Source organism: Sorex fumeus, unplaced genomic scaffold (genome assembly GCF_029834395.1).
Source record: "Sorex fumeus unplaced genomic scaffold, SorFum_2.1 ptg000086l, whole genome shotgun sequence".
Classification (NCBI taxonomy): Eukaryota; Metazoa; Chordata; class Mammalia; order Eulipotyphla; family Soricidae; genus Sorex; species Sorex fumeus.
In genome coordinates, this window is record NW_026606143.1 from 38,816,508 (window position 1) to 38,843,046 (window position 26,539).

The window sequence follows — 26,539 nt, forward strand, 5'->3', positions numbered from 1 at the left end:
TCTGAAGTGAGGAATACTGTTCAGTAGTTATATGTGAATTAGAGTGCTATTTTCATGGCACAGTCAGGCTCTCTAATGTACTAGGAATGGGGATAAGATCTAGCATATCTGTGCTGATTTCCTTACAGTATTACTCCCTAGGGACATACCACCTTGGATCTTCAGGGCCTTATGCAAGCTTTTCTCCTGCCGGTTGCAGGGTTGTGCATGGAGCCTGCCCTGCACCTGGGATCTGTAAATTCTATAAAAGCAGGGACCAAATCTATTTTTGTATTCTTTTCTTTTTGGTGCTGTAGGAGGTGTACCAAGATAGAACCTAGGGCCTCCTACTGTGAAGTATGTGCTCCACCACCGAACTCCACCCCAGGCCACCTTTTGCTCTTTTCATCAGCAAACAGTAGATGCTGACACTTGCCACATGAATTAATGAATGAATGTTGACTTCAGGGGTAGAGTTTTGTACTGGACCAGGAACTCGATTCAGAAACCAAAGGAAAAACTAGAGGAGATAGAATGGGAATGAAAGGAACAGGAAAGTGTTATAGAAAGTCCTTAAGGGGAAGACGGGAGAAAGGTGGAGTTTCTGCATGAGAGGTACTAATGGAATCAGGGAAGAACCAAGGTAACCATCTGAGTTATTGATCAACAAACTGAGATCCTGAGAGAATGTGATCTGGGGAGCTACTTGATAGGATTACTTCTAGGTGGATTGAGGCAATGATCTGAGGCCTTTGGGAGCTCCCAGAGAGGTAGTTTCAGCTTGAGTTATACAACTTTGTTCCTTTGCCAGCTGATGAGGCCTTTCTGCATTGGGGACTCACATTTCTGGTCCTTGGGGAGGCCACTAAGGGAAATATAAAGGTGAGAGAGTCGATTTGACTTGGACTATTTGTAGGTGTGTTGTTATCTCATTTTAGTTTACACCCGGAAGTACTCAGGGTCTACCTCTGACTCAGTGCTCAGAGACTGAGTTAGGTGTGTCTAGGGCCATGTGGTGCCTGGGATTGAACCAGTACTCCCACATGCAAAACATGTACTCTAGTCCTTTGAGCAGTCTCTTTGGCTCTCAAGTTAAATTTCTAAGATATTCAACAAACATTAAAGATTGTCTTCTGGACCAGTGCATGAGAATTGTGAGTAACAAAGATAGATAAATGAATTAGTACTACCTTTATAATTTTTATCTCAGTCCAGGAAAAGAAAAACTATGGAATATGCATTAAAACAACAAATCCATATACATATATGTGTATATATATGTGCAACACAAATGTTTGTGACAGAGGTTAGTGTTAAATCCCTTTCAAGATCTTTCAAAGTTCAAAGGAAGGACGGGGTGGTCCTTCAGTGAAGTGAGGTAGAGTCAAGTTTTCACATCTATTGTGACATTCCAGTGAGCTGAAGCCAGTTGAATGAACCGCCCAGTGTTAACACAGGGAAGTCCCCTAAACTTCCAGCCTGTTTTATAAAGTGGAAGTGAAAATTCACCCTAACCACACTGGGTGCTCCTGCTCCCCTTCTCTCCCCAGCAGGGCCCCCAACTAGGGTTCAGTTTATAATGCATTTTCCTGAAAACTTTGGACAATGGCAGTGTGTTCATGTAGCGTAGTCCGTCTAGCATGTGTGTGAGTATGCATGTAAGTCTAAGTGCTTGCATGTGTGTTTGTATAGTTGCTGTCACGGTCCAGGACAGCATTCAGTTTAAAATTCAGCCATTTTATTAAGGCCTTGCTTAAGATCAACATAGCTTTGTCATTCCAAAATTGTTCCTCTTTCCTCCATTAAACTCTCTTCCCTTCTTTTAATCATAAAGCATCCCTCACATAACCTGGGGACACAGAGTGGCCTGTTAGAGACAAAAATCACCTGATAAAGGTCTGGAGAATCTACAAATTCCACATGATGGAACTATTCCTTTACCTCTTAGTTTAGGGGAATGAGACCTTTGGGAGTTCAGTCCTTCCTTTGAACTTTGAAAGATCTTGAAAGGGATTTAACACTAACCTCTGTCACAAACATTTGTGTTGCACATATATATACACATATATGTATATGGATTTGTTGTTTTAATGCATATTCCATAGTTTTTCTTTTCCTTAAATCTTAAGGTTCCCATGTAAAACATTAGCATAAATGAGCAAACCTTACCTATTCTTGGTTTGAGTGAGCGCCTGCCCATGTGACAACCTTTGACTTCTAAAGAAGATCCTGAAGCCTGCATTTGTATCAAACACTTCCTAATCTTTTAGCGTTAGCTTAAAAGCTATTCATAATGGTCTTGTACAAAAACCGAACCTTTGGCCATCTTTTTATGGAATCATAGTGATAGTTTGAGATTTCTGGTTCTTTATCCTTTTTATTTTCATCACTAGCTGATTTCTAGGAACTCTAATAGGTGAACTTTGAGAGTTGCCCAGTTTTAGAACCATCTGGTAAGCATTTTTGCTTAGCTTATTCATGTGTGGGGAGGGAAGGGATGAGTTAAAAAATGCCCCCCAACAACGCTCATTTGGAATAGTTTGTCTTAGAACAGCTATTTTCAAGTGACTCCCATAGCAAACTTTAGTTAGCAAGCAAAATCTGAAATTCATACATGATTATCTAATCTGACTCTCTTGTTAGGAAATAATGAGGTAATTGAGGAAATAGCAGGCTTGATTTTATATGAGACAACTACTCATGATTGCAGTGATTTCATTTTAGGTATATACAGATTTTTATGTCTAGTAGCTCCTTTCCTCTCTGGCTTCAAAGATTACCCCCTCACCAGTGAAGTTAATACTTGACTTTTTCTCTCTAAGAGAAAATGAAGACTATTATCTTAGATTTCTCTGGATGAAGGCATTGTGCCAGTGTTACTTAGTTTCCTAAATTTCTAGCTTTCTTCCATAGTAAACTATGTAATAAAATTGTGGGTGTATTTGTATATGTTCAGTAGAGATGAAAGATATCAGAATGTTACCACAAAATATGACTTAGGAATTCACAAGTTGTCCCCCCCAAATATGCTAAGAATATTGATTATCTCAAGCTATAGAAACTTGGAAAATAGCAAATTCAGGAAGAGGGTTTCTCTGAAGCCTCCTCTGCCTAATGACAGAAGATTCCTCAAATAGAAGTCAGTTTTCATCAATTCCCTCCCTTGACTTTAATCAGCCAGGAGAAATGAATTCTTGTCACAGAAGAAGAGAGAAATTGACACCATAAACAGTCAAACTTTGACTCAAACTATATCCAAACTCCCATTTGTCTTTTAAGTTTACCCTAAATCATTTTCACTCCTATAAGAAATCTATACTTCTTTCCTTCCCCTACATAGGCCCTCCCGTTGATCATCGATTTGCTCGAGCGGGCCCAGTAACGTCTCCATTGGAGACTTTGTTGTTACTGTGTTTGGCATATCGAATACGTCACGGGGAGCCTGCTGCCAGGCTCTGCCGTGCGGGCGAGATACTCTCGGTAGCTTGCCGGGCTCTCTGAGAGGGGCGGAGGAATCGAACTCGGGTTGGTCATGTTGGCTGCATGCAAGGCAGACGCCCTACCCGCTGTGCTATCGCTCCAGCCCTGGTATTTAATTCCAAATTCTAAGCTACCTGAGGCAGTTACTCATTTACACTGTATATATATCTCCTACATCCATATAAGGAATATGCATGTATTAATAACAAACCCATTTGTTTTTCTCTTGTTAATCTGTCTTTTATTATAGGGGGTCTCATTCCTAGAACTCAGAAAATTATTTTTCCTCCTTTACAGGAAGCACATACAAAGGCAGGAAAAGATAACAGAATGTAGGATTGGGGCCAAGGGAGAGCAAGAGATAGACGTGGGGAGAGAGAGAACAGAGAGAAGTACATAACGATTGGAGTTGGGGGGGTGTGGTCATTTAAAAGAAGTTTAAGTGATTTTGGCTTTGTCTTGTGGGGGAAAGAAGTAGCAGCAGCATTTTTCCTTCGGTGTACAAACTTCCAGTAGCATTTTTGGTCCCATTAAGCTAGCGTGTTTGGCTCTTTTAATTTTAGTAGTCTTATAATTTTAGATCCAGTTCTTTTTTTTTTCCCTTTATTTTATTTTATTTTTTTTAAAGTTGTAGATTTACAATTTTTTGTGCTTTGGTTTCAATTATACAATGATCAGATACCCATCCCTCCACCAGTGCCCATTTTCCACCACCATGGATAATATCCCTCCCACCCCCATCCCCCCATCCCCCCGTCTCTGTGGCAGGGCAATCCCCTGTGTTCTCTCTCTCCTTTTGGGTGTTGTGGTCTGCAAAAGAGGCATTGAGTGGCAAACATGTTCAGTCCATAGTCTACTTTCGACATGCATCTCCCCTCCTGGGATAGATCCAGTTCTTGAACTAAGATCTTTTGTGTATCTTCTCAAGACATGTTTTTTAAAACATGTCTTCTAATCCTTAAGAGTGCTCATTTTTGAAGGTATAATTAGTGATGTTCTATTAATATTTGATAACCAACTATCCAGAAAAAACACTACTAGCAAAATAAACCTATTTGGTATTTACCAGTGACCATTGTGTGAACACCCACACCATGGCAAATTGCAAAGTACCAATGCAATGTGAATGCTGAGTTGTATTTGACTCTCATGGTGGGTAGGTCTTGCACACCACTTGGTATAGTCAAAAGAACACTAAATAGGATTATAGATTTGGCTTAGTCTCATCTATAAAAAGTGCACCCCAAAATTACATGGCCTAAAATGAAAGTAACAAAAGAAAAACTCTAAAACAACCTGGAAAATTAAAAGATATATACAGCTATAAGAGATTATTATCATGACCATCTTTGGAGAACCAAAGATTGCTCAATATTCAAATGTATGTGAGAAAGAGAGAGAAAAAGAGAGCTGAATTGCAATAGCTAGGGTGTTTTATTAAAGTGCTTTGCATCTCCTGCTCATAAAAGATTCAAACTATATGGAAAGTGCCAGCAGCCCATTTGGCCATACGTTCAGAACAAAGAACTCAGTGCTATTTTTATATGAGTTCTACCTTGGCCTGGAACTAGCTTGCCCTGTAATCACTGATCCTAAGGAAGCATGAATTTGTTCTGGGCAGCATTTCTGCTTTAAACATCTCCAAGGCAACCCCTAAAATGCAGTGTCACTTCCAATGCGTACCAAATCTGACGCTGTTACATTTTTTGTGTAATTTGAACTAATCAATATTTAACACAATTTTGTAAACCATAGCAAAGAGAAATTCTTCTTCATTGGGACATTCTTCCTATAGTTATCTTTTTAGAATATAGAAATATAATGGGAATAATTATAACAGTACAGAAGATATCAATGTGGCGTTCATCTGATATGACACCATGATTTGTTATCTTCTCCTGCTAGTCTCTGCCATCTTTTAAATTTATGGTAGAATCTACCTTCCAGGATGGGAAAGGTCTATTTCCCAGCTTCCCTTGCATCTGGAATGAGGGAGGTGGGGGACATGAGTAACTTCAGGTGCAACTGAAGGACTTCCTCTTTCTATGCTTAAAAAAGGTAAATTTTCAGGGTTGTTAGCACTGAGTGATTATTTTTGCTCTGTTTCTCTGATTTTTTTCAGGGGCAGGAGTCCAAATATTTTGGAAACCTTTGGTCATGTCACCCAATTCTGGCCAATCAGACAAAGGGGGACACCTAGGGATTCTGGGATAAATTTCCTTCCTTTTATTAGGATACTTGTACTTGGAATTGGAACTGAAACAATATTCAAAAGATCATGGTTGGGAACCAAAGGATCCACAAAGATGGAATTGGGTGGAAAACAGAGAATGAGTGTGTGAGTCATTGCTGTCTGCTGTCACTTAGCTTCTGGAATAACCATACTTGGAGTGTCCTGTCTCTAGATCTATGCTTTTGTTAAATTTACTGGTGAATCCCTATTAAGTCATTTTTAGTTGAGTGTTTGATTTCTGTCCCTGAAAATATCCCAGTTGACATGAATTCGTTCTTTGATGACCATAATAAGAATTAGTCCTAAATTAGTCATAATCCTATGTTCTCTTTTCAAGACCCCTGCTGCCAAAAGTCAAAAGTAATCTGTCACATTTGGGATAGCTCCTTGGGAACTATCCCAAATGCTGTGTACTTTGATAGTTATGAGCACAAATCCAGGAGCCAGATGTGGGCAGATGTTACCTTTGGCAAATTACTTGCATTCTCTTATTTTCTTCTCTTGTGAACAAGGGTGATGATACTATTGTATCTGATTTGTAGGGTTTTGTATTACATGAGCCAGTCCATAAAATCCACTTAAAACAGTATCTGGCACTCAGTAAGCATTGTGGGTGGGAGCCATTTCACTGATTTCCATTCATTGTGCTCTGTGCTATTTTTGAGGTTAGGTAGATTTTTTCATTATGCACTGTTCTTCCATGTCTCAATGGTCATTTCTATTGCTCATGAAAATAACTCAATGTTCTCAAAGAGCACATTTCTAGAAGCCAGAGGATGTAACTTCACTTAAATAATTGAGGTGTGGGTGTACCACAAGCACCTCAATTATTTTCTCAGTACCTTGGTTTCTTTCTTTGGAAAAGAAGGCTAAGGTCTTTGTGTCTTTGTTTCAGTCCTCCCCTGAAAAGACCTGAAGAAAATGCCAGCTGTCTATTTGCAGGGGGCGTGATGCAAGAAAACTCCCATAAGGGAGTAGAAAAGAAGCACAGAAGGGCAGGAAAGGCAGAGTGGGGGTAAGGGGGCAGACCCCCTTGCCCTCTGGGTTCTTCTACTCTGGAAGTAATAAAATTAACATCAGGGATATTGAAGAAAATACAGGGGAGGTCAGGGAAAGGGAGATGGACAGGGAGAGAGGGAAGAGAGAACACTTAGAAAAGTTACCAGGAGACCAAAATATCACCAGGAAAAAAGGAGGGCATTGTATCTTTTTTCTCCATTCTTGCCTTTTGAGAGAGAAGAGTGTACTCAGGAGACCCACGGTAGGGTTAAATAACAGAAAATTCATTACAAAAAGAAAGGATCACGATCACGATCACAATCATCCTGTTGTTCGTCAATTGCCTCAAGCAGGCCCCAGTAACATCTCCATCGTCCTAGCCCTGAGATTTTAAAAAGTGCCACATTCAAGGCTCTTTCAGGGTTAGGAGAATGAGACCCATCATTGTTACTGGTATTTGGCATATTGGGTACGCCACAGGGAGTTTGCCAGACTCTGTGGTGTGGGCAGGTAACATTCAGTAACCTGCCAGGTTGTCCAAAGTAAGAATGAGATAATAAGATGTCACTTCCGGGAGCTGGGTTTTATAGTCTCTGGGCCTTGGTCTTTGATGGGATTACACGGCGCTAGGGGTCAGATGGTGGATGTGACCCCTGTCTACTGGAAGATGGAGGATCTGGGTGGAGGATGCTCAGCCCCGATCCGAGCAGGCTTGAAAGGAAAGGGTAGTATATTCTGATATGGGCAAAGGAGGTGTGTATGTATGGGGGTGCCCTTTCTTGAGGACACCCAGGTCTTTGGCTACCCTGTCAATGATCTGGACTGGACCCACACACCACACCAGACCATGTCACAGAACCAGAATTTGTGGAGTAGACAGGGAGTAAAGTACAATTTAAAAATATGATTTGGAGTGGAAGTTAGGGGAGAGAGAGACAGAAAGAGACAAAGAGAGAAGTAGCCCCCAACCAAAGGAAGCCTTCTCCTGGAGGAGGATATGGATGATTCCACAGGGGTGGAGGAGCAAGATGATGCATCCAGAGCTGGGGTGTGAGGGAGCTCCAGGTAGGGTCCCTGGAGCCACTTAGTGGAACTTATGTTTTATTTTTTTATTTTATAAAGTAGTTCATAATATTTGATTATATCTTTTATTAAAATACCAATTCCACCACCATTACAGCTTCCCACTAGCATGTTTCAGATGTTTCCATTTCAAACCCTGATCCCTACCCCAAAGCAGAACCCAAATAATATATTTTGTATTGCTTCTTATGAAAAACCGCTGAAAATGCTACAAAAAAGTATCCTTAGAGGAAAGAGTGTGAAGATTTCACCCTTGTATTTCATCCAGGGGCCATTAAGCCCTTCTATAAGAGATCACTAACATGTTGTTAAAGGTTGAGCCTTTTTTCTTTCATATATATATATAATACACACTTATATATCTGTAAAAAATATTTTCTTTGAAGATTAGTAGCCTCATACTTCGAATTCCATCAAATGTGGTGCGGTACTCTTGGAGTATGGATAGGGTATGTGGTATGAAGTGTCTCGTGGCCTCAAACGTGGTCACGTGGTCCAGGAATAGGTTCACTCATGGGTGAGGCTCGGCCTGAGTGTGTGGAGAGTGGCCATGAGTATGGTAGCACTTGAGTTCTGGAGGTTTTTGGTTGATGGGACTGGGTTCCTTGGGGTGGGGAAGGGTCTCACCCACCCCCCTCTGGGGCATCCCAAGTGAAACAGTCTGGCACAGGGTCTGGTGGCATGGTTATGGTGTCATGTTATGCTCCCTTTCAGGAGAGAAGGATGTGTGATATGGATGGTGGCCAATGACGACATTATCTTGCGCCAGCCAGGAGTGGTTTATGGATGTGACTGCTGAGTTGCTGGAGACAAGGGAATATGGGCAAATGATCTCCATTCCTGGTCCCATTGAACCCAGAGTTCTCAGTCACGAAATCTCGCATTCCGGGTTTTCTGAGGGTTCACTCATGGTTAAGGCTTGGCCCCAGCATGTGGAGAGTGATTGTTAGCAGAGTGGCAGTTGAGTTCTAGAGGTTTTTGGCTGCCCAGAACTGGGTACCTTGGGGCATGGCAGGGTCTTACCCGCATAGAGGGACTGATTTTGTAGGGCTGGAGTGATAGCACAGTGGTAGGGCATTTGCCTTGCGCACAGCCAGCCTGTCTGAGCCCGGTTCGATTCCTCCGCCCCTCTCGGAGAGCCTGGCAAGCTACCGAGAGCATCTCCCCTGCACGGCAAAGCCTGGCAAGCTACCCATGATGTATCCAATATACCAAACACAGTAACAACAAGTCTCAAAATGGAGACGTTACTGGGCCCACTTGAGCAAATCGATGAACAATGGGAGGACAGTGTTTGTTTCTTTGTTTTGTTTTTTTCTCCAAAAGGCCTCAGCATTGCTGGGGAGTTGTGAAGGGAAGTGGACTTTGCTATTTGTGGGTTTCTTTGATCCCTTTGGTTTTATCAGGCTCATTCCTGCCCAACAGTAACCTCCCGTCAGGGCCTCCAGCTGGCTGTAAGGGACTCCTTTTTTCAGAATAGATTCATCTCTTCAAACATTTCTTCGTTGTTTTATGACTTTTTGTCTCTGTGAAATTTCCTGCCCAGAGTTCTCCCTTTCCTGGATGCCTGCCTCAATTCCAGGCGCTTAGGCAAAGTGAGAGTCGGGAAAGGGAGGTTCTGTCACAGCCTTTATTCCCAATTTTGAGAGTTCCTATCATTTTCCAGCTGCTGAATTGCTTCCCCGATGGGGCAAGTCCCATTCCATTGTCAGGTAGCTTTACCTGACGCTGATCCTGGGGCCCTCTCAAGGCACTGGACTGCACAGGAGATTTTGGGGGGGGGCATTCTTGAACTTTGAGTTGTACCCCAGGACACTCTGTTTGGATCTCTAGCCATATCCTCTAGGTTCCTCCCCATACCTCCTCAAGGATGATGAACCTGCTTGCTCAGGATGCTACGCCAGAGGGAGTCACTCACTTCCGGGTTAAAGTCACCTAAACTTGTCCCCCAAGAAAAGATATGGGGCAGGGGAGGTCAGTTGTGGGAGGTACCAGGAGAGGCAAAGCAAGCAATGTTATGAATGTGGTACAGACCAGACTGAACCTCTGACCTTCTCCACTGGTGGGTGTTAAAGAGATTTAGTCTCCTGTGGGAAGCCTCTTACAAAGAGAGATTTCCCTTTATATGCAGTAATGTCTCTAACAAAAGAACACCCTCTGGAGTTTTTAGTTCCTTCATTATGAAGGGTCTGAAAAAAGATACAGAATGGGGTGGGGGTGTACAAATCTTTTTCCATGACAGCCGGAAAAAAAAATAAGGGTGCTAGAACAGAACAAACCAGTTTTCACTGTGAGCCATAGGTCGGTTACCCCACCCATAACCCAGTGTGTAGCATCAGGATTTTCAGGGGTCTGCCCACATGAGGTGACCTTCTTGGACTCTTTAAACTCTCTCTGGCACCAGGGGCAGGATCCTGGGGTGGGTTTTTTTTTGATGAGGGGATTCCTGCAGTGGGCATCCCAGCAGGATCAGTGCCCCAAACAAATTGGCACGAATAGAGAAATAGGAAGAGCTGGCAGCACAGAGCAATATGGGAAGTCAGAGGGGGGGTTTCTTCTAGGCTGATGTGCTTAATTCAGCTCAGTAAATATGTTTCTTAGAGGCTGTGGTGATAAATAAAGCTGTTCTGCCCAGGAAGGATGCAGCCAGCAGCAGGATGAAGATTCTCGATCAGAGAGCGCCAGTGGGCAGCCGTCACTGGGCCCTTTATCCCCAGGGTTCATCTTATCACTAGCTGGCAGATGCTGAGAGTAGCTTCCTTGGGCATACAAAGCAGGCAGGCTGCTCTCATTGGAGGATGGCTATGTGGGGGTGCAGGGCAAAATCCCCACCTCTTCTGGGTTCTTGGGCTGGTCGAGTCATCAAAACAGCCTCAGATGGGTTAGCAAAGGAAAAATTCGTTTACTAAGCAGGCCAGGAAAATGACAATGAAGCTGCAAGCCCCAAGCACCTCACAGGGGAAAAGGGGGAGAAATCCTTAGTTAATGGGTGGGAGCGGGGTGGTGACTGAGGCACCAAGGAGAGAGAAAGGAGAGATTGAATGTGACAAGCATTGGTGGCCTCTATTCTTAGAGTGGAGGTGAGCCTCTCAGGGGACTTATTTACGGATCCAGCTCCTTGTGGGTGTTTCCTCCAACTCTGCTACATTCTTCTAGGTAAAGGGGAAGGGCTGGAGAATGACACCTCTCCCCTGGGTTAGGGAAACGCAAAAGGACCCACATAAGGCCAAGAGCTTCTTCTCAGCCTCCAAGGTATTTATTGTTCTTCGCTTAAAATAAATTGGTATTCCAGAGGGGGCCCAAGACTGGTTTGGAGATCCCTGGGGTGTTCTGGTTGGGGTACTTTCAACTAGCAGACAAGGTGATAGAAGAACCAATATAAAGAAACCACCTTTTGCGCATTTATGTAAAGGCACATGTCAGCCCTTACAGAAGAAGGTAAGAGGAATAAGAACTCTTTCTCTGTGCCTTTAACCATTGGGGGGATGCACAACAAAGCCATCAAGGAAGTAAGGCAGTGGGATAGAGACTGGGCAGAGCAACCTATGGATGTAAAATTTGTGGACTGGGCCAGAGTGATAGTATAGCAGGTAGGATGTTTGCCTTGCATGCAGCCAACCCAGGTTCAATCCTCAGCATTCCATATGGTCTCCCAAGCACCACCAGGAGGAATTCCTGAATAAAGAGCTAGGAGTATTCCCTGAACATTGCCAGCTGTGCCCAAAAACCAAAGTTAAAGAAGAACTGTGAATATAGAATTTTCTTCTATCATTGTGATTTTAACCCCGTGAATGGTATTACTTCAAAAAATAAATAAAATTTAGTGAGCAAAAGGGAATGCGCTGCCACAGAGACTGGGGGGGGGATGGGGTGTGGGGGTGGGAAGGATACTAGGATCATTGGTGGTGGAGAATGAGCACTGGTGGAGGGATGGGTACTCGATCATTGTATAACTGAAACCCAAGCATGGAAGTTTGTAAGTCTACAACTTTACATCATGGCATTTCACTAAAAAAGGTAAAATTCAAGCAAAGAAGTGTGTCCAAAGTTCACAAACACCCTGTTTGAGGAAAAGAGAATTATGACTCTAGGGAAATTCTGCCCTTCACATATTGATTATTAATTGTCCATCCTGTCCTAAAACTTTGGTTCTGGCGTGAATCATGAATTGCTGCTATTTTTAAATCTTTGTTTTCTATCCCCTACAGAGTTTAACAAAACTCTATACTTAGCAGGCCTCCAGTTATCTAATGACCAAATGAATGATTTAATTAAAGAATAATTTCAAGAATCTTTCTGCTGCAGGGTTGAGAGATAATAGGGGTGAGGGGAAGGTGCTTGTCTTGAATGCAGCCAACTTTGCTTCACCAAAGGACATATGGTCCCAATCCCTTCTTCCCTGCCAAAAAGAATCTTTCAGCTTCAATGGTGCATTTCCACTTAAGAGATTTAAAGTAAATTTTATTATTAAAAAAATCACCTTACTTGCAAGCATTATACAACGACTACATTTTCAACATTTACTATGAATGGAACTGAGTCTCTACCAAGCACCTGATTAAAACTCAATATCTTATCTTAAATCAGACTTTTATTTCATTCGTGGCCCATGTAGCAGGTTGAGGCAGTTGGTAAAGTGATTCTAGTCTGTCCTTAGGAATGCTGTATATCTAAATGCAAGCCTGCAATCTCCTTGAATACAAATATCCACTTCAGGGAGAATGCATTTACAACCTATCAATAATCCAACAAAAGGTTTGTAGTCAGAATGTATAATTTCTCCAACTCAACAAAAGAGGACAAAAGAAAAACCTTAAGTAGACGAAGGGTCATGGATGTAGCTCAAATGGTAGAGCACATGGCTGGCATGGCAAGGCTCTGGATTTAGCCTTGGCACCTCAAGGCCCCATGAGCACTGCAGGGGAGGGCCCTGGTGGCCTCTAAGCACAGTGGGGCCCAAGCACTGCACTTCTGAGTAAAGGATCACCCAGTGTGGCTCCACACCACTTCCATCTGCCACTCTGCTCTAGGACCACTACAAAATAAATAAAAGGACAAAAACATCCTCAGGGGGACTCGGGGTCATCATGCTTCATATAGCAGTGCCAATGGACTTTGTGGTGCCTGGCATGAAGTACAGAGTCTTGCCACCTGAGCTCTCTCTGACCCTGGACCTTACTGCTTGATGAACCTGTGAAAGGTGTAACACATACAATAACCATATGACTCTTATATAAGTAAAGTAAGTAAAGTAAAGGCCCTCCCGTTGATCATCGATTTGCTCGAGCGGGCCCAGTAACGTCTCCATTGGAGACTTTGGTGTTACTGCGTCTGGCATATCGAATACTCTCGGTAGCTTGCTGGGCTCTCCGAGAGGGGCGGAGGAATCGAACTCGGGTCGGCCATGTTGGCTGCGTGCAAGGCAGACGCCCTACCCATTGTGCTAGGGCGTTCGCCTTACAAGCGGCCAACCTGGCCGACCCGAGTTCGATTCCTCCGCCCCTCTCGGAGAGCCCGGCAAGCTACTGAGAGTATTCGATATGCCAAACACAGTAACAACAAAGTCTCCAATGGAGATGTTACTGGGCCCGCTCGAGCAAATGACTCTTATATAGAGATTATGATATCATGTATAATTTAATATTAGTCTTGATCACTTGATCATTTGACATCCCGTTACTCATCGATTTGCTCAAGTGGGCGCCAGTAACGTCTCCATTCATCCCTGTTGCATGCTAGTGTAGCCCAATGGTGTCTGCTTGTTCCAGGAACACAAAGAGCCTCAAACCGATCATTTAGGGTCTCGAAGAAGAAGTCTGACCATCTCGTATGTGGGTGACCACGCGATCTTTTGACATCCTGTGGAATCCAGTGGGTAATGGCTCTAGTCCAGCAGCCATCTCCAAATCTCATTACGTGTCCAGCCCACCTGATTTTTGACACCTTGGCAAAGGAGACAGTGTCCCTGATTCTTGATCGTCAATGGTGGTCGGAACTCCAGATTCTTTCTCTCATTTGAGTGAAGCGTGATACTCCAGGCATAGCTCTTTTGATTCCTCTTTGGGAGACCTGAATAGCATTCTCATTCTGTTTTTGTAGGGCCCAGGTCTCTGAGGCGTATGTTAATGCAGGAAGAACAGTGGAATTGAAGAGATGTGCCCAGAGCTGGAGGTTCTTTGTCCTCTTAGCTATTTCTTTGATGCTCTTGAAGGCATTCCAAGCTGCTCTCTTCCTCCTGCGTAACTCAGGTGCAAGGTCATTAATCATGTTGACTTCTCAACCTAGGTACACATAACTTTTGCATTCGGAGATGTTCATTCCATTGAGAGCTAATGGAGCATCAGGAACGAGACTGTTTCTCATAAACATTGTATTTGTGAGATTCAGCTGTAGTCTGACCTTTTCATACTCACGGTTGAAGTCGGCCAGCATTTGTGTCACTTGGCTAATGTTTGGTGTTATTAGAACGATGTCATCAGCAAAGTGGAGGTGGTGTAGTTGCCGACCATCTATCTTCACTCCCATTCCTTCCCATTCCAGTCGTCACATAATGTTCTTGAGAGTGGCACTGAAGAGTTTCAGTGAAATGGTACCACCCTGCTGAACCCCTCTCTTGACATGGATGATCACTTCTTTGTAGAATGGTGAGATCCTGGTAGTGAATCCATTAATACAGCTCACAGAGGATCCTGATGTATTGAGTTTGAACACCCTGTTTGGCTAGGGCTTTAAAGACTGCTTCAGTCTAAACAGAATTGAATGCCTTCTTTAAATCAATGAACATTAGACAGAGCAGCATCTTGAACTCCTGAGAAACTTCAATGAGCTTGGTTATCGTGTGGATATGGTCAATTGTGCTGAATCCTTTTTAGAACCTGGTCTGCTTGTATGGTTGTCCTTCATTTAGTGTTCTGCCAATCCTATTCAGGATGACTCAAATGAACAGCTTGTAGACGACAGACAACAGACAGATTGGGCAATAGTTGCCAATGTCGTGGATGTCTCCCTTCTTGTACAACAGAATGGTCCTTCTGGTTTTCCATTGGGATGGAACCTTGCATTCAGACAGGTAGTGTGTGAAGAGCCGAGCCAGTGTATTAACAAGTACAGGGCAGGTTATTCAGGTGTTCGGGTCTGACCTTGACTGGGCTGGGTGTTGTTCTCTTCTTTACTGATGAAATGGCATGTTGGATTTCGGAAGGGAGAACATTGGGAATGACATATCTATCCTGAGGAATTTGGTGTGTGGGCAGGTGGATGTCACTATCAAAGAGTTCCGAATAGAAGTCATGGATAATCTTCTCCATTGTCCTTCTGGAATATGTTATAGATCCATCAGGACATCAGAGGGCAGTCATCTTGGTCTTGTAGTTGGCGAAGGACAGGCTGGCGTTGCGAATGCTTTTCCCTGCTTTTACACTGGACCAAGAACAAGAAAACATTTTGGAAGTAAAATTCTGTCCCACATCCCAGGAACAGATGAATATTCTAAAATCACATTTCCTTTTCTGATTTCAAGGGGACTTTAATAATGGGAAGGACAGAATCACCTTACTTGGAGCATTTCAAGTCTGTGTACAAAGTCTTGGACAGTCATATTTAAAATATTCTTGTTTGTTTTTGCACCATAAATCATATGCTAGGGATTACTCCCGGCTTTGTGTGCAGAGTTCACTCCTGGTAGGGCTCAGGGGACCATATGGAGTGCTGGGGATCAAAACCAGGTTAGGTGTGTGCAAGACAAGTGCTTAATTTGCTGTACTATCTCTTTGACCAGAGTCCCACTTTTTACATTTACATTTTTAATTAAAACAGTATGATTTACAAACTTGGTCATAACAGTTTTTTCATGCATACAATCAGATGAAGGGAATTAAGAAAATTTAAAAGGAAAAATCTAAATAGGCCTATAAAATATCATGATTTATCCTCAGAAAGGGAGTATTGGCTTTATATTAGAAAATATTGTATTATAGATATTACTTAAGTGCCTACATTAATAAGTAATAGATCGCAATAAAAACCTGTGTGGATGAAAAGAAATGGATAATACCTAGAACATTCAATGTAAATTAAACCATAATTCATTATTGAAAGTGTATAAAATACCTTAGCAAGTTAAGAGTGAACATGTTTTTCTGAACCTAGTGGAGGTCACCCATAAGCACCATGAGTCAGTGCCATCCTCAGTGCCACATGTTGGGAAGTTTGTTATGTCCTTCAAAGAAGGTCCATTAATGCTCCTTGTAAAATTTTTCTTAAGGCTATGAACTCATTAGGCTGTTGCCTGTCCCTGAAGCTCTGAATCATTAATTCAAATATGAACGATAATCTGTTGGATAGAGTGTTCTTGATGATGTATTTATTTTGTTAAAATTTTATACTGTATCTCTCCATTCTCGTCTGGCTTGAAGGATTTAGTCTGATCGATTTACCATGAGTCTTATGGGCTGTTTTCGCATCTTCCAATATTCTTTCTCAATCTTTGGATTTTTGTTATTTTGAGTACCATGTACCTTGCAGTTTTCTTAGTTGAGTCTATTTTTACCGGGACCCTTTGGGCCTCTTAGATCATGATGCCTGTATTCTTCAGCTCTGTTAAATTCCTAATGATGATTTATTTAATCGTTGTTCATCACATTTGCCTTCCTGTTCTTCAGGGACTCCAGTGATTCTTATATTGTTTCTCTTGAACTCATCACATACTTCTCTGATAGGTGGTTTATTTCCTATCTTGTTTTATAGAAGTTTCTTCCATCTCATCTCGGAGCTCTTTGATCTTTTGCTCAGCTGCTGGGTAATCTGCTGTTCAGATTTCTGTTGAGTTTTTTATATCACCTACCATATGTTTTGGTCATTTCTGATGGCAGGAATTTTCTCATTACAGCTCTTATACCTTTTTGTGCTTTTCCAACCTGTACCATTGTTTCTTGACTTCATTTTGGAAGTAAAATTCTGCCCCACAATCCGGGAATAGATGAATATTCTAAAATCACATTTCTTTTTTTTTTTTAAAGGTTACAAAGCTTTCAGGTTTATGTCTCAGTCATGCAAATATCAAACACATTTCCCTTTACCAATACTTATTTTTTACCATGAAGAACCCCAATAAAACCCCACCCCCCACCCCTCCCCGTCCCTGTGAGGCAGATGAATTCTAGTTAACACTCTATCTGCTTTGATTGGATTCATTGTTTCAATAAAAGATTCACCACTATTATTTAGAGTTTACCCCCCCCCAAATCAGACATGCTGAAAAAGCATTGTGAAGTGATTTGCTTTCTACAGCTGGGTTCAAGAATTAAATGTTGGTTTTGGATTTCTGCTATTTTACCTATTGACCCTGGAAGTATTTCTACTGAAAGTCAGATAGTTAAGAAATTGGTTTCTGTGTTCTGGAGTCGTGGCCGTGCTGGAGAGCCGCTCGTGGGGGGCAACCGGTGGCCTCGGTAGGGCGTGAAGGGCGGAGCGAAACGCCCCCCTTCCCATGAGGTTTTAGTCGCCCCCACACCCCCGGCTCATACCTGCTGTCCACAAGGCTCCCATGTGGCCACCATCTTTCTTTCCAGAGAGGAGAGGGCGAATGGGGCAACACCCTTTCCCCTCCGGCAGACTTGATGGGCTGGATCAACGCATAGTCCATTCACTTTTCTGCTCCAAGCTGCTGGGTTCTGCATTAAGCCCTTGTGCTTCTGGGGCCATGGCCGTGCTGGAGAGCCGCTCGCGGGGGGCGACTGGTGACCTCGGTAGGGCGTGAAGGACGGACCGGAACGCCCCCCGACCCATGAGGTTTTAGTCGCCCCCACACCCCCGGCTCATACCTGCTGTCCACAAGGCTCCCATGTGGCCGCCATCTTTCTTTCCAGAGAGGAGAGGGCGAATGGGGCAACACCCTTTCCCCTCCGGCAGACTTGATGGGCTGGATCAACGCATAGTCCATTCACTTTTCTGCTCCAAGCTGCTGGGTTCTGCGTTAAGTCCTTGTGCTTCTGGGGCTGTGGCCGTGCTGGAGAGCCGCTCGCGGGGGGCGACTGGTGACCTCGGTAGGGCGTGAAGGACGGACCGGAACGCCCCCCGACCCATGAGGTTTTAGTCGCCCCCACACCCCCGGCTCATACCTGCTGTCCACAAGGCTCCCATGTGGCCGCCATCTTTCTTTCCAGAGAGGAGAGGGCGAATGGGGCAACACCCTTTCCCCTCCGGCAGACTTGATGGCCTGGATCAATGCATAGTCCGTTCACTTTTCTGCTCCAAGCTGCTGGGTTCTGCATTAAGTCCTTGTGCTTCTGGGGCCGTGGCTGTGCTGGAGAGCCGCTCGTGGGGGGCAACTGGTGACCTCGGTAGGGCGTGAAGGACGGACCGGAACGCCCCCCTTCCCATGAGGTTTTAGTCGCCCCCACACCGCCGGCTCATACCTGCTGTCCACAAGGCTCCCACGTGGCCGCCATCTTTCTTTCCAGAGGGAGGAGGGCGGAAGGGAGCAACACCCTTTCCCCTCTGGGCAGAAATGATTGCCTGGATCAACGCATAGTCCTTTCACTTTTCTGCTCCAAGCTGCTGGGTTCTGCATTAAGCCCTTCTGCTTCTGGGGCCGTGGCTGTGCTGGAGAGTCGCTCGTGGGGGGCAACTGGTGACCTCGGTAGGGCGTGAAGGACGGACCGGAACGCCCCCCTTCCCATGAGGTTTTAGTCGCCCCCACACTCCCGGCTCATACCTGCTGTCCACAGGGCTCCCATGTGGCCGCCATCTTTCTTTCCAGAGAGGAGAGGGCGAATGGGGCAACACCCTTTCCCCTCCGGCAGACTTGATGGCCTGGATCAACGCATAGTCCGTTCACTTTTCTGCTCCAAGCTGCTGGGTTCTGCATTAAGTCCTTGTGCTTCTGGGGCCGTGGCTGTGCTGGAGCGCCGCTTGTGGGGGGCGACTGGTGACCTCGGTAGGGCGTGAAGGACGGACCGGAACGCCCCCCGACCCATGAGGTTTTAGTCGCCCCCACACCCCCGGCTCATACCTGCTGTCCACAAGGCTCCCATGTGGCCGCCATCTTTCTTTCCAGAGGGAGGAGGGCGGAAGGGAGCAACATCCTTTCCCCTCTGGGCAGAAATGATTGCCTGGATTAACGCATAGTCCTTTCACTTTTCTGCTCCAAGCTGCTGGGTTCTGCATTAAACCCTTGTGCTTCTGGGGCTGTGGCCGTGCTGGAGAGCCGCTCGTGGGGGGCAACTGGTGACCTCGGTAGGGCGTGAAGGACGGACCGGAACGCCCCCCTTCCCATGAGGTTTTAGTCGTCCCCACACCCCCGGCTCATACCTGCTGTCCACAAGGCTCCCATGCGGCCGCCATCCTTCTTTCCAGAGAAGAGAGGGCGAATGGGGCAACACCCTTTCCCCTCCGGCAGACTTGATGGCCTGGATTAACGCATAGTCCTTTCACTTTTCTGCTCCAAGCTGCTGGGTTCTGCATTAAGTCCTTGTGCTTCTGGGGCTGTGGCTGTGCTGGGGAGCCGCTCGTGGGGGGCAACTGTTGACCTCGGTAGGGTGTGAAGGACGGACTGGAACGCCCCCCTTCTCGTGAGGTTTTAGTCGCCCCCCACACCCCCGGCTCATACCTGCTGTCCACAAGGCTCCCATGCGGCCGCCATCCTTCTTTCCAGAGAAGAGAGGGCGAATGGGGCAACACCCTTTCCCCTCTGGGCAGAAATGATGGCCTGGGTTAACTCATCGTCCGTTCACTTTTCTGCTCTAAGCTGCTGGGTTCTGCATTAAGTCCTTGTGTTTCTGGGGCTGTGGCCATGCTCCAAACTTAACTCTGACTTTCAGGGAGAAAGATTGGGTGGTTTACTTCTCATTGATCACTTTGTATACAGAGAGATGTCGCGCGGCCGCGTAAGCGGCTGCGCGGTTTTGAGAAAAAGTCCTCGTTCCCGCATACTCGAGCTGTGTTTGTAGAGGCTTCTGGTCACCGGGGTTCCATCTGGGGGAGGTGGGATGCGGCACCTACTCCATCTGGAACTTGCGGGTGATCTCGGCTCTTTTTGGAACCTGTTTTTTCTTTTTTTTTTCCTCCGGGATCCCGCACCCTCCATGTGTTCCTTCTCTTATCCTAAAATCACATTTCTTGAACAACCTCACAGTAATGTTACCAAAGTCTATTGTCTGAGGATTTTCTGAGCTGGTTGGTGCTGGCTGAGCCTTCTGTGATATTGTTTTCACTTATTGAGCTTGCAGGGATTTTACATGACTTCCCCTTCAGGTTTGCTCTGCTCGTACTCTGTTGTAAGTAGTGTGAAAATTGGAGGGGATGTCGACTTGTTGAGGTTCCAGAACTGTGGAGCTGGGCCCATTTATGTGACATAGGAGATCAGTTGTGTAAGTTGCTGGGAAATCAGCCCCCTCTCATGTCCTATTCTGAAAAGGTCTCGGAGTTTTCAGTCCGGAGATCGATCTACCTGGAAGGTGTGACAGCTTGTTGAGCTTCTGCCAGAGTCACATTTTAACAATTTTTTTAAAGACCAAAGAGTTTCTATCAAGATCAATTTTTCTCTTTCCACAATCAATAGTATTAAATTGCAACATCACACCTGATTATTAATTTCACTTTTATGTAATAGAAAATTAAACAGAATGATTTTTGACTATTTATTTTTCTACTCCACCCGCAGTGCTGGGTGGAATGATAGTACATTGGTAGGGTGTTTGCTTTCCACGCAGCCAGCTGGGCTGAGCCGGGTTCAATTCCGCGGCCCCTCTTGGAGAACCCAGCAAGCTACTGAGAGTATCTCCTCCGCATGGCAAAGCCTGGCAAGCTACCCATGATGTATTTGATATGCCAAACACAGTAACAAGTCTCAAAATGGAGACGTTACTGGGCCCGCTTGAGCAAAAATCAATGACCAAAGGGAGGACAGTGTGTTTTATTTATTGTTCTGCTATCCGACTTCCACATTTAACACTAGATGTGGGAGAGGGGAACCCCATTCCAGTTTCTTTAAGAAATGTCATATTATTTTGCTAAAATACTCACAGGCTGGACTTTGAAATATTTATTACCAGTACAGACATTTCCTCTTTGTAACTCTCCAAGTGATTGTTCTAATTATCAAATTAGAGTCATTCCCACGTTCTACATTCACTATTCTCTAATTTGTAAGGCAAAGTAACTCTGTTATTGTGGCTCCTGAAAGTTTCAGTAAACCATATTACTTGATGCAATTTTAGAAATCAACTTTCTGTTCCGGGATATGTGACAGAGTGTGTTGCTGAGGGTTCTCAGCGATTCTGAGAAGAGCCGTGAGGCCACTGAGAAGGATCTGGGTACTGTTGCAATTTCACACCTCGGTGTGGGATAAAAAGATAGCACTTATCAATCAGACACATAATTTTCATGAAGTTACCAAGTAGTGGTCTTACCAAATGTCCTGCATTGCTGAGCAATGCCACTACATTTCCAGAATTGTGTTGGTAGGTGATTCAGTTGCTGTGTGAGTGTCAGAGGGTGCAGTGATACAAAACTAGCTGGTGTGGCCTGCCACAGCCCTTGGAGAGATGGTAGAATGTAGTAGGACCACTGTCACATATGTGGTCTGTTATGGTCTAAAATGTCTAATCAACACATGGCTAGACTTCAAATTGGGAGTAAATTTTCTCACCACATAAGTTTTCACCACACACACACATACACACACACACATGGGTGATTAGTTGAGGTGGTAGGTATAGTTATTACTTTGATTGTGGTTATGGAGGAGGAAAACTTTTCCTTTTCTCCTTCTAAGTTATTGATTGATAACATAGACTTACTGACTTGCGACAAAGACAGGTGAACAGGAGAAAAATAATTTTAATTTTATGCTTATGAAAAAAATTAATGTAAGTGGAGCAAGGAAAGCCTCTTCAACAAATGGTGCTGGCATAACTGGACAACCACATGCAAAAAAATGGGCTTAGACCTCGACCTAACACCATGCACAAAAGTCAGATCAAAATGGATTAAAATCTCAACATCAGGCCAAAATCCATAAGGTACATTGAAGACAAGGTCGGTAAAACCCTCCACAATATTGAGGCTAACGGTATCCTCAAAGACGACACTCCAATGACCAATCAAGTGGAAACAGAGATAAACAAATGGGACTGTCTTAAATTAAGAAGCTTCTGCACTTCAAAAGATACAGTGACCAGAATACAAAGACAATCTATAGAATGGGAAAGGATATTCACTCAATACCCATCTGATAAGGGGTTGATATCAAGGATATACAAAGCACTGGTTGAACTCCACAAGAAGAAAACATCCAACCCCATCAAAAAATGGGGTGATGAAATGAACAGAAACTTTCTCAAAGAAGAAATACAAATGGCTAAAAGAGAAAATGCTCTACGTCACTAATCATCAGGGAGATGCAGGGAGATGCAGATCAAAACAACAATGAGATATCATTTCACACCACAATGACTGGCCCACATCCGAAAGAACAAAAGCAACCTGTGTTGGTGCGGATGTGGCGAGAAAGGGACTCTCCTTCACTGCCGGTGGAAATGCCGACTGGTTCAGCCCTTTTGGAAAACAGTATGGACAATTCTCAAAAAATTAGAAATTGAGCTCCCATTTGATCCAGCAATAGCACTCCTGGGAATATATCCCGGAGAGGCAAAAAAATGTATAGTCAAAATGACATCTGCACTTCTATGTTCATTGCTGCATTGTTCACCAATAGCCAAAATCTGGAAAAAATCTGAGTGTCTGAGAACAGATGACTGGTTAAAGAAACTTTGGTATATCTACACAATGGAGTACTATGCAGCTGTTAGAAAAGATGAAGTCATGAAATTTACATACAAGTGGTACTACATGGAAAGTATCATGCTAAGTGAAATGAGTCAGAAAGACAGGGACAGACATAGAAAGTTTGCATTCATCTGGGGAATATAAAGTAACAAAATAGGAGACTAACATCTAAGAAGAATAGTCGAGATAAATACCAGGAGGTTCACTCCATGCCGTGAAGTCCAGCTGCACATGCTAGGGGAAAAGGAAGCTCAGATAGAGGAGTGAACACCAAATAATGGGTCTCGGGAATATCCTCCCAAGATGGGAGATGCATTGTGAAAGTAGACTATAGACCAAACATGATTGCCACTCAATGCCTTTTTTACAAACCTCCGCACTGAAAAGGAGAGAGTGAACAAAAGGGAATGCCCTGCCACAGAGGCAGGGTGGGACGGGGGGTGGGGAATGGGGAGTGGGAGGGATACTGGGATCCGCGATGGTGGAGAATGGGCACCGGTGGAGGGATGGGTATTCAATCATTGTATAACTGAAACCCAATCACAAAAATTTGTAAGTCTACAATTGTGCCTCATGGTGTTTCACTAATAAAAATTTTTTTAAAAAAGAAAAAAATTTAATGTAAAGCCACAATTTTTTTATGTAAAGCCACAAATATACAAGTCTCAAAGAGCCAGGCCATTGAGGCTTCTGTGCCAAGCGGAGCTAAGGAGAAGGGCACTGGGGTGTGGATATTTAAAGCTGAAGAAGATCCTGTCTGTGCAGATGGGAAGGCCACCCCCTCGGCCCCTGCCCTTTCTTTCCATTTCTGAAAAGCCTTCCTCACAATGACCATGCTGTCTGGCCTACAGCCCTGTGCTGTTGGCCCTTTGTTGCAGGAGTACAGTCCTTTCTTTGAAGGCAACAGGAAATGGGTCTATTGAAGAGGATCCCGAGCATGATTTCAGAAGAATGCCCTGTGGAGGCTGACTTTGAAGTCGGGACTGTTCTAAAGGCGCACAGTGGCCTGCTATTCGCTGTGTATGATGAAGAAGGTGCTAGAAGCATGAACTCCTGCTGGACAGCCACCCGTTCAGGTAAAGTGGAGCCCAGGGCAGCCCCCGTACAGTGGGACCGGGGTCATGTGAGAGCCTGTCTCAGTGGGGCTAATCCCCCATCCCTGATACCTCCTCCTAAATTCTTGTTACTGTCCCATTCCCAGCTTGAGGTCCGACAGCAGCTTTGCAGGGGCACAAGTGGGTGCTGCAGTCAGGAACCCCTTCTTATAGGAGTGGCTCCTGGTTTTCCACCAGCCTCTTCTGTCAGTCTGTCTTTTCCTTTCCTTTTATTATATGAAGGTAGCATGTTTGTGGGCAGTCAGAGAAGAATCCGTGCAAGCTCACAGATGTTCCTCTGCCTTTAGAAGGGGAGAGGAAGAATAGGAGAAATTGGGCTAGCACCTAAGCACATGGTGGTGTGCTCTGGGCCAGAGGGAACTGCACTGGTTCCTGGATGCGGTGCTCAGATGCAGATGAGCTGGTCAAATGCTGTGGGATCGGGACACAGACTCTGAGGCATGTTGATATGGGATGTGGGCTTAGAGATACAAGGGCCTTGGGAAGACAAACAACCTCACCTAAAGAGCTAATGAACTATTGCTGCAAAAAAAGAAAGAACTATCTGCTCATGGGCCGAGGAGGAATCTTCCAGGTCCTGCACCCTACCCTTAGCAGCATGGACCTAGCTGGAACCTGGGCAAACCCGGTCTTCAGAGCTATCCCATCCAGGATGCGGACTTCCCTGGGAAGTCCATTCTTGTACTAAGAGGCAAGAAAGGGGCCAACACACTCTCCCGGGTGTTTCTAGTTCCTCCCTGGTTGCAGTTAAGGGAAAGGTGCCAACTGGGTCAAGCACTTCCTAGTTCAAGGAGGCCCATAAGCAGGGTATTGGCTCAGAGAAGGAAGTGACTGCCCAGAAAAGAGTCCCAGGGCCCATGAGCCCAACTGGCACTCACCATGTACAGCAACACAATAGCAGTACCCCTCTATAGAGCAGAGTAGCCAGTAGAAGTAGCAAGAGCCCACTGAAAAAACAACTGGCCTGGACCATGCAAGTGTCTGTGAGCTACAGAGCAATCACCTGCCCCTGGAGAGCAACTTCAAGGGCAAAGCAACCTGTCCTCTCTGCTTGGCTTTCCTACTCTGTGTTTCTACCTTCTGCCTCATTGCATTCCTCTTGTACCGTCATCTGGTCCAGGTAAGCACAGACTCTGGGCCTCCCAGAGAGCTGGAAGAGAAATCAAAGCCAGCTCTGGGACGTGGCTTCTTCTCTGCTAAAACAGAGTCGTCAACCACAGGTCCATGGACCAGGGCCAGCCTGCAGGTAGAGAAAGGTAAAAGACCATCTTGGTTCTTACTGCTGCTTTGTGGAGTAGTGGGCAGGACCGGCAGGTGGCATGTGTAATTAGGTAGAGGGGCACCATTTGATGAGATGATATGCCCAACAGGAATTTCACCTCATGCTCTTTAGATTTTGTGTATGTGCCCTGCTGGAAATGGAACCCAGAACTTTGCACATTTGAGACATGCATTCTACTTCATAGCCCCATGCCTTGCTCCCCCATTTTTTAAAAATTAAATCACCAAGAGATAGAGCATTACAAAGCTGTTCATGGTTGCATTTCAGTCATACAGTATACAGTATTCCAACATCCATCACTCAGCCAGTGTAATTTCCCATCACCAGTGTCTCCAGTTTCCTCCCTGCCTCTTCAAGTCACCCTCTATCCCCTCCTGCCTCAATGGCAGGCACTCTATTCTCTCTCTTTTTCTTTCTCTCTCTCATTTTAGACATTATGGTTTGTGATACAGATGCTGAAAGGTTATCATGTATATTTGCTTCCTTTCAACACTCAGTTTTAGTCCAGAGTGATCATTTCTAACTAGTATTGTCATAATGGTCCCTCCTCTATCTTAATTACCCTCCATACCCCACACCCTGTGGTAATTCCCAACTACTGACCAGCCTTCCTGGCCAGTTTTCCCTGGCCTTGGATATTAGTTTTATACTGTTATTTTCGATATATATCCCACAAATAAATGCAGTCATTCTGTATCTGTCCCTCTCCTTCTGACTCATTTTATTCAGCATGATACTCTCCAAGTCCATCTATTTATAGGCAAATTTCACTCCCTCATTTTTCCTAACAGTTGTGTAATATTCCATTGTATAAATGTACCATGGTTTCTTTATCCATTTATCTGTCTCAACGACTCAGGTTGTTTCCAGATTCTGGCCATGGTGCTGGAATGAACATAGAAATGAAGATGGTATTTCTGCTGTGTGATTTTGGACCCCCAGGGTATATTCCCAGAAGTGGTATTGCTGGATCAAATAATGGCTCGATTTTTAGTTTCATGAGGAATGTCCATACTGTTTCCCAAAAAGACTGGACCAGTCGGCATTTGCACCAGCAATGAATGAGAGAGACCCCCCATTTTTTAAATTTTTTTTTTTTATTTTTAGTGAAACACCATGAGGTACAGTTGTAGATTTACAATTTTTTGTGCTTGGGTTTCGATTATACAATGATCAAATACCCATCCCTCCACCAGTGCCCATTTTCCACCACCATGGATAATATCCCTCCCACCCCCATCCCTCCCATCTCACCCTGCCTCTGTGGCAGGGCAATCCCTTGTATTCTTTCTCTCCTTTTGAGTGTTGTGGTCTGCAAAAGAGACTTTGAGTGGCAAACATGTTCATTCCATAGTCTACTTTAACATGCATCTCCCCTCCTGGGAGGATCCTCCAAACACCCTTTATTTGGTGCTCCCTTCTCTATCTGAGCTGCCCTTTCTCCTAGAATGCCTGGCTGGCCTCTAAGCTATGGAGTAATCCTACTGGTGTTGATCTCAGCTATTCTTGGGTATTAATCTCATATTTTGTTTCTTTATATTCCCCAGATGAATGCAATCTTTCTATGTCTATCCCTCTCTT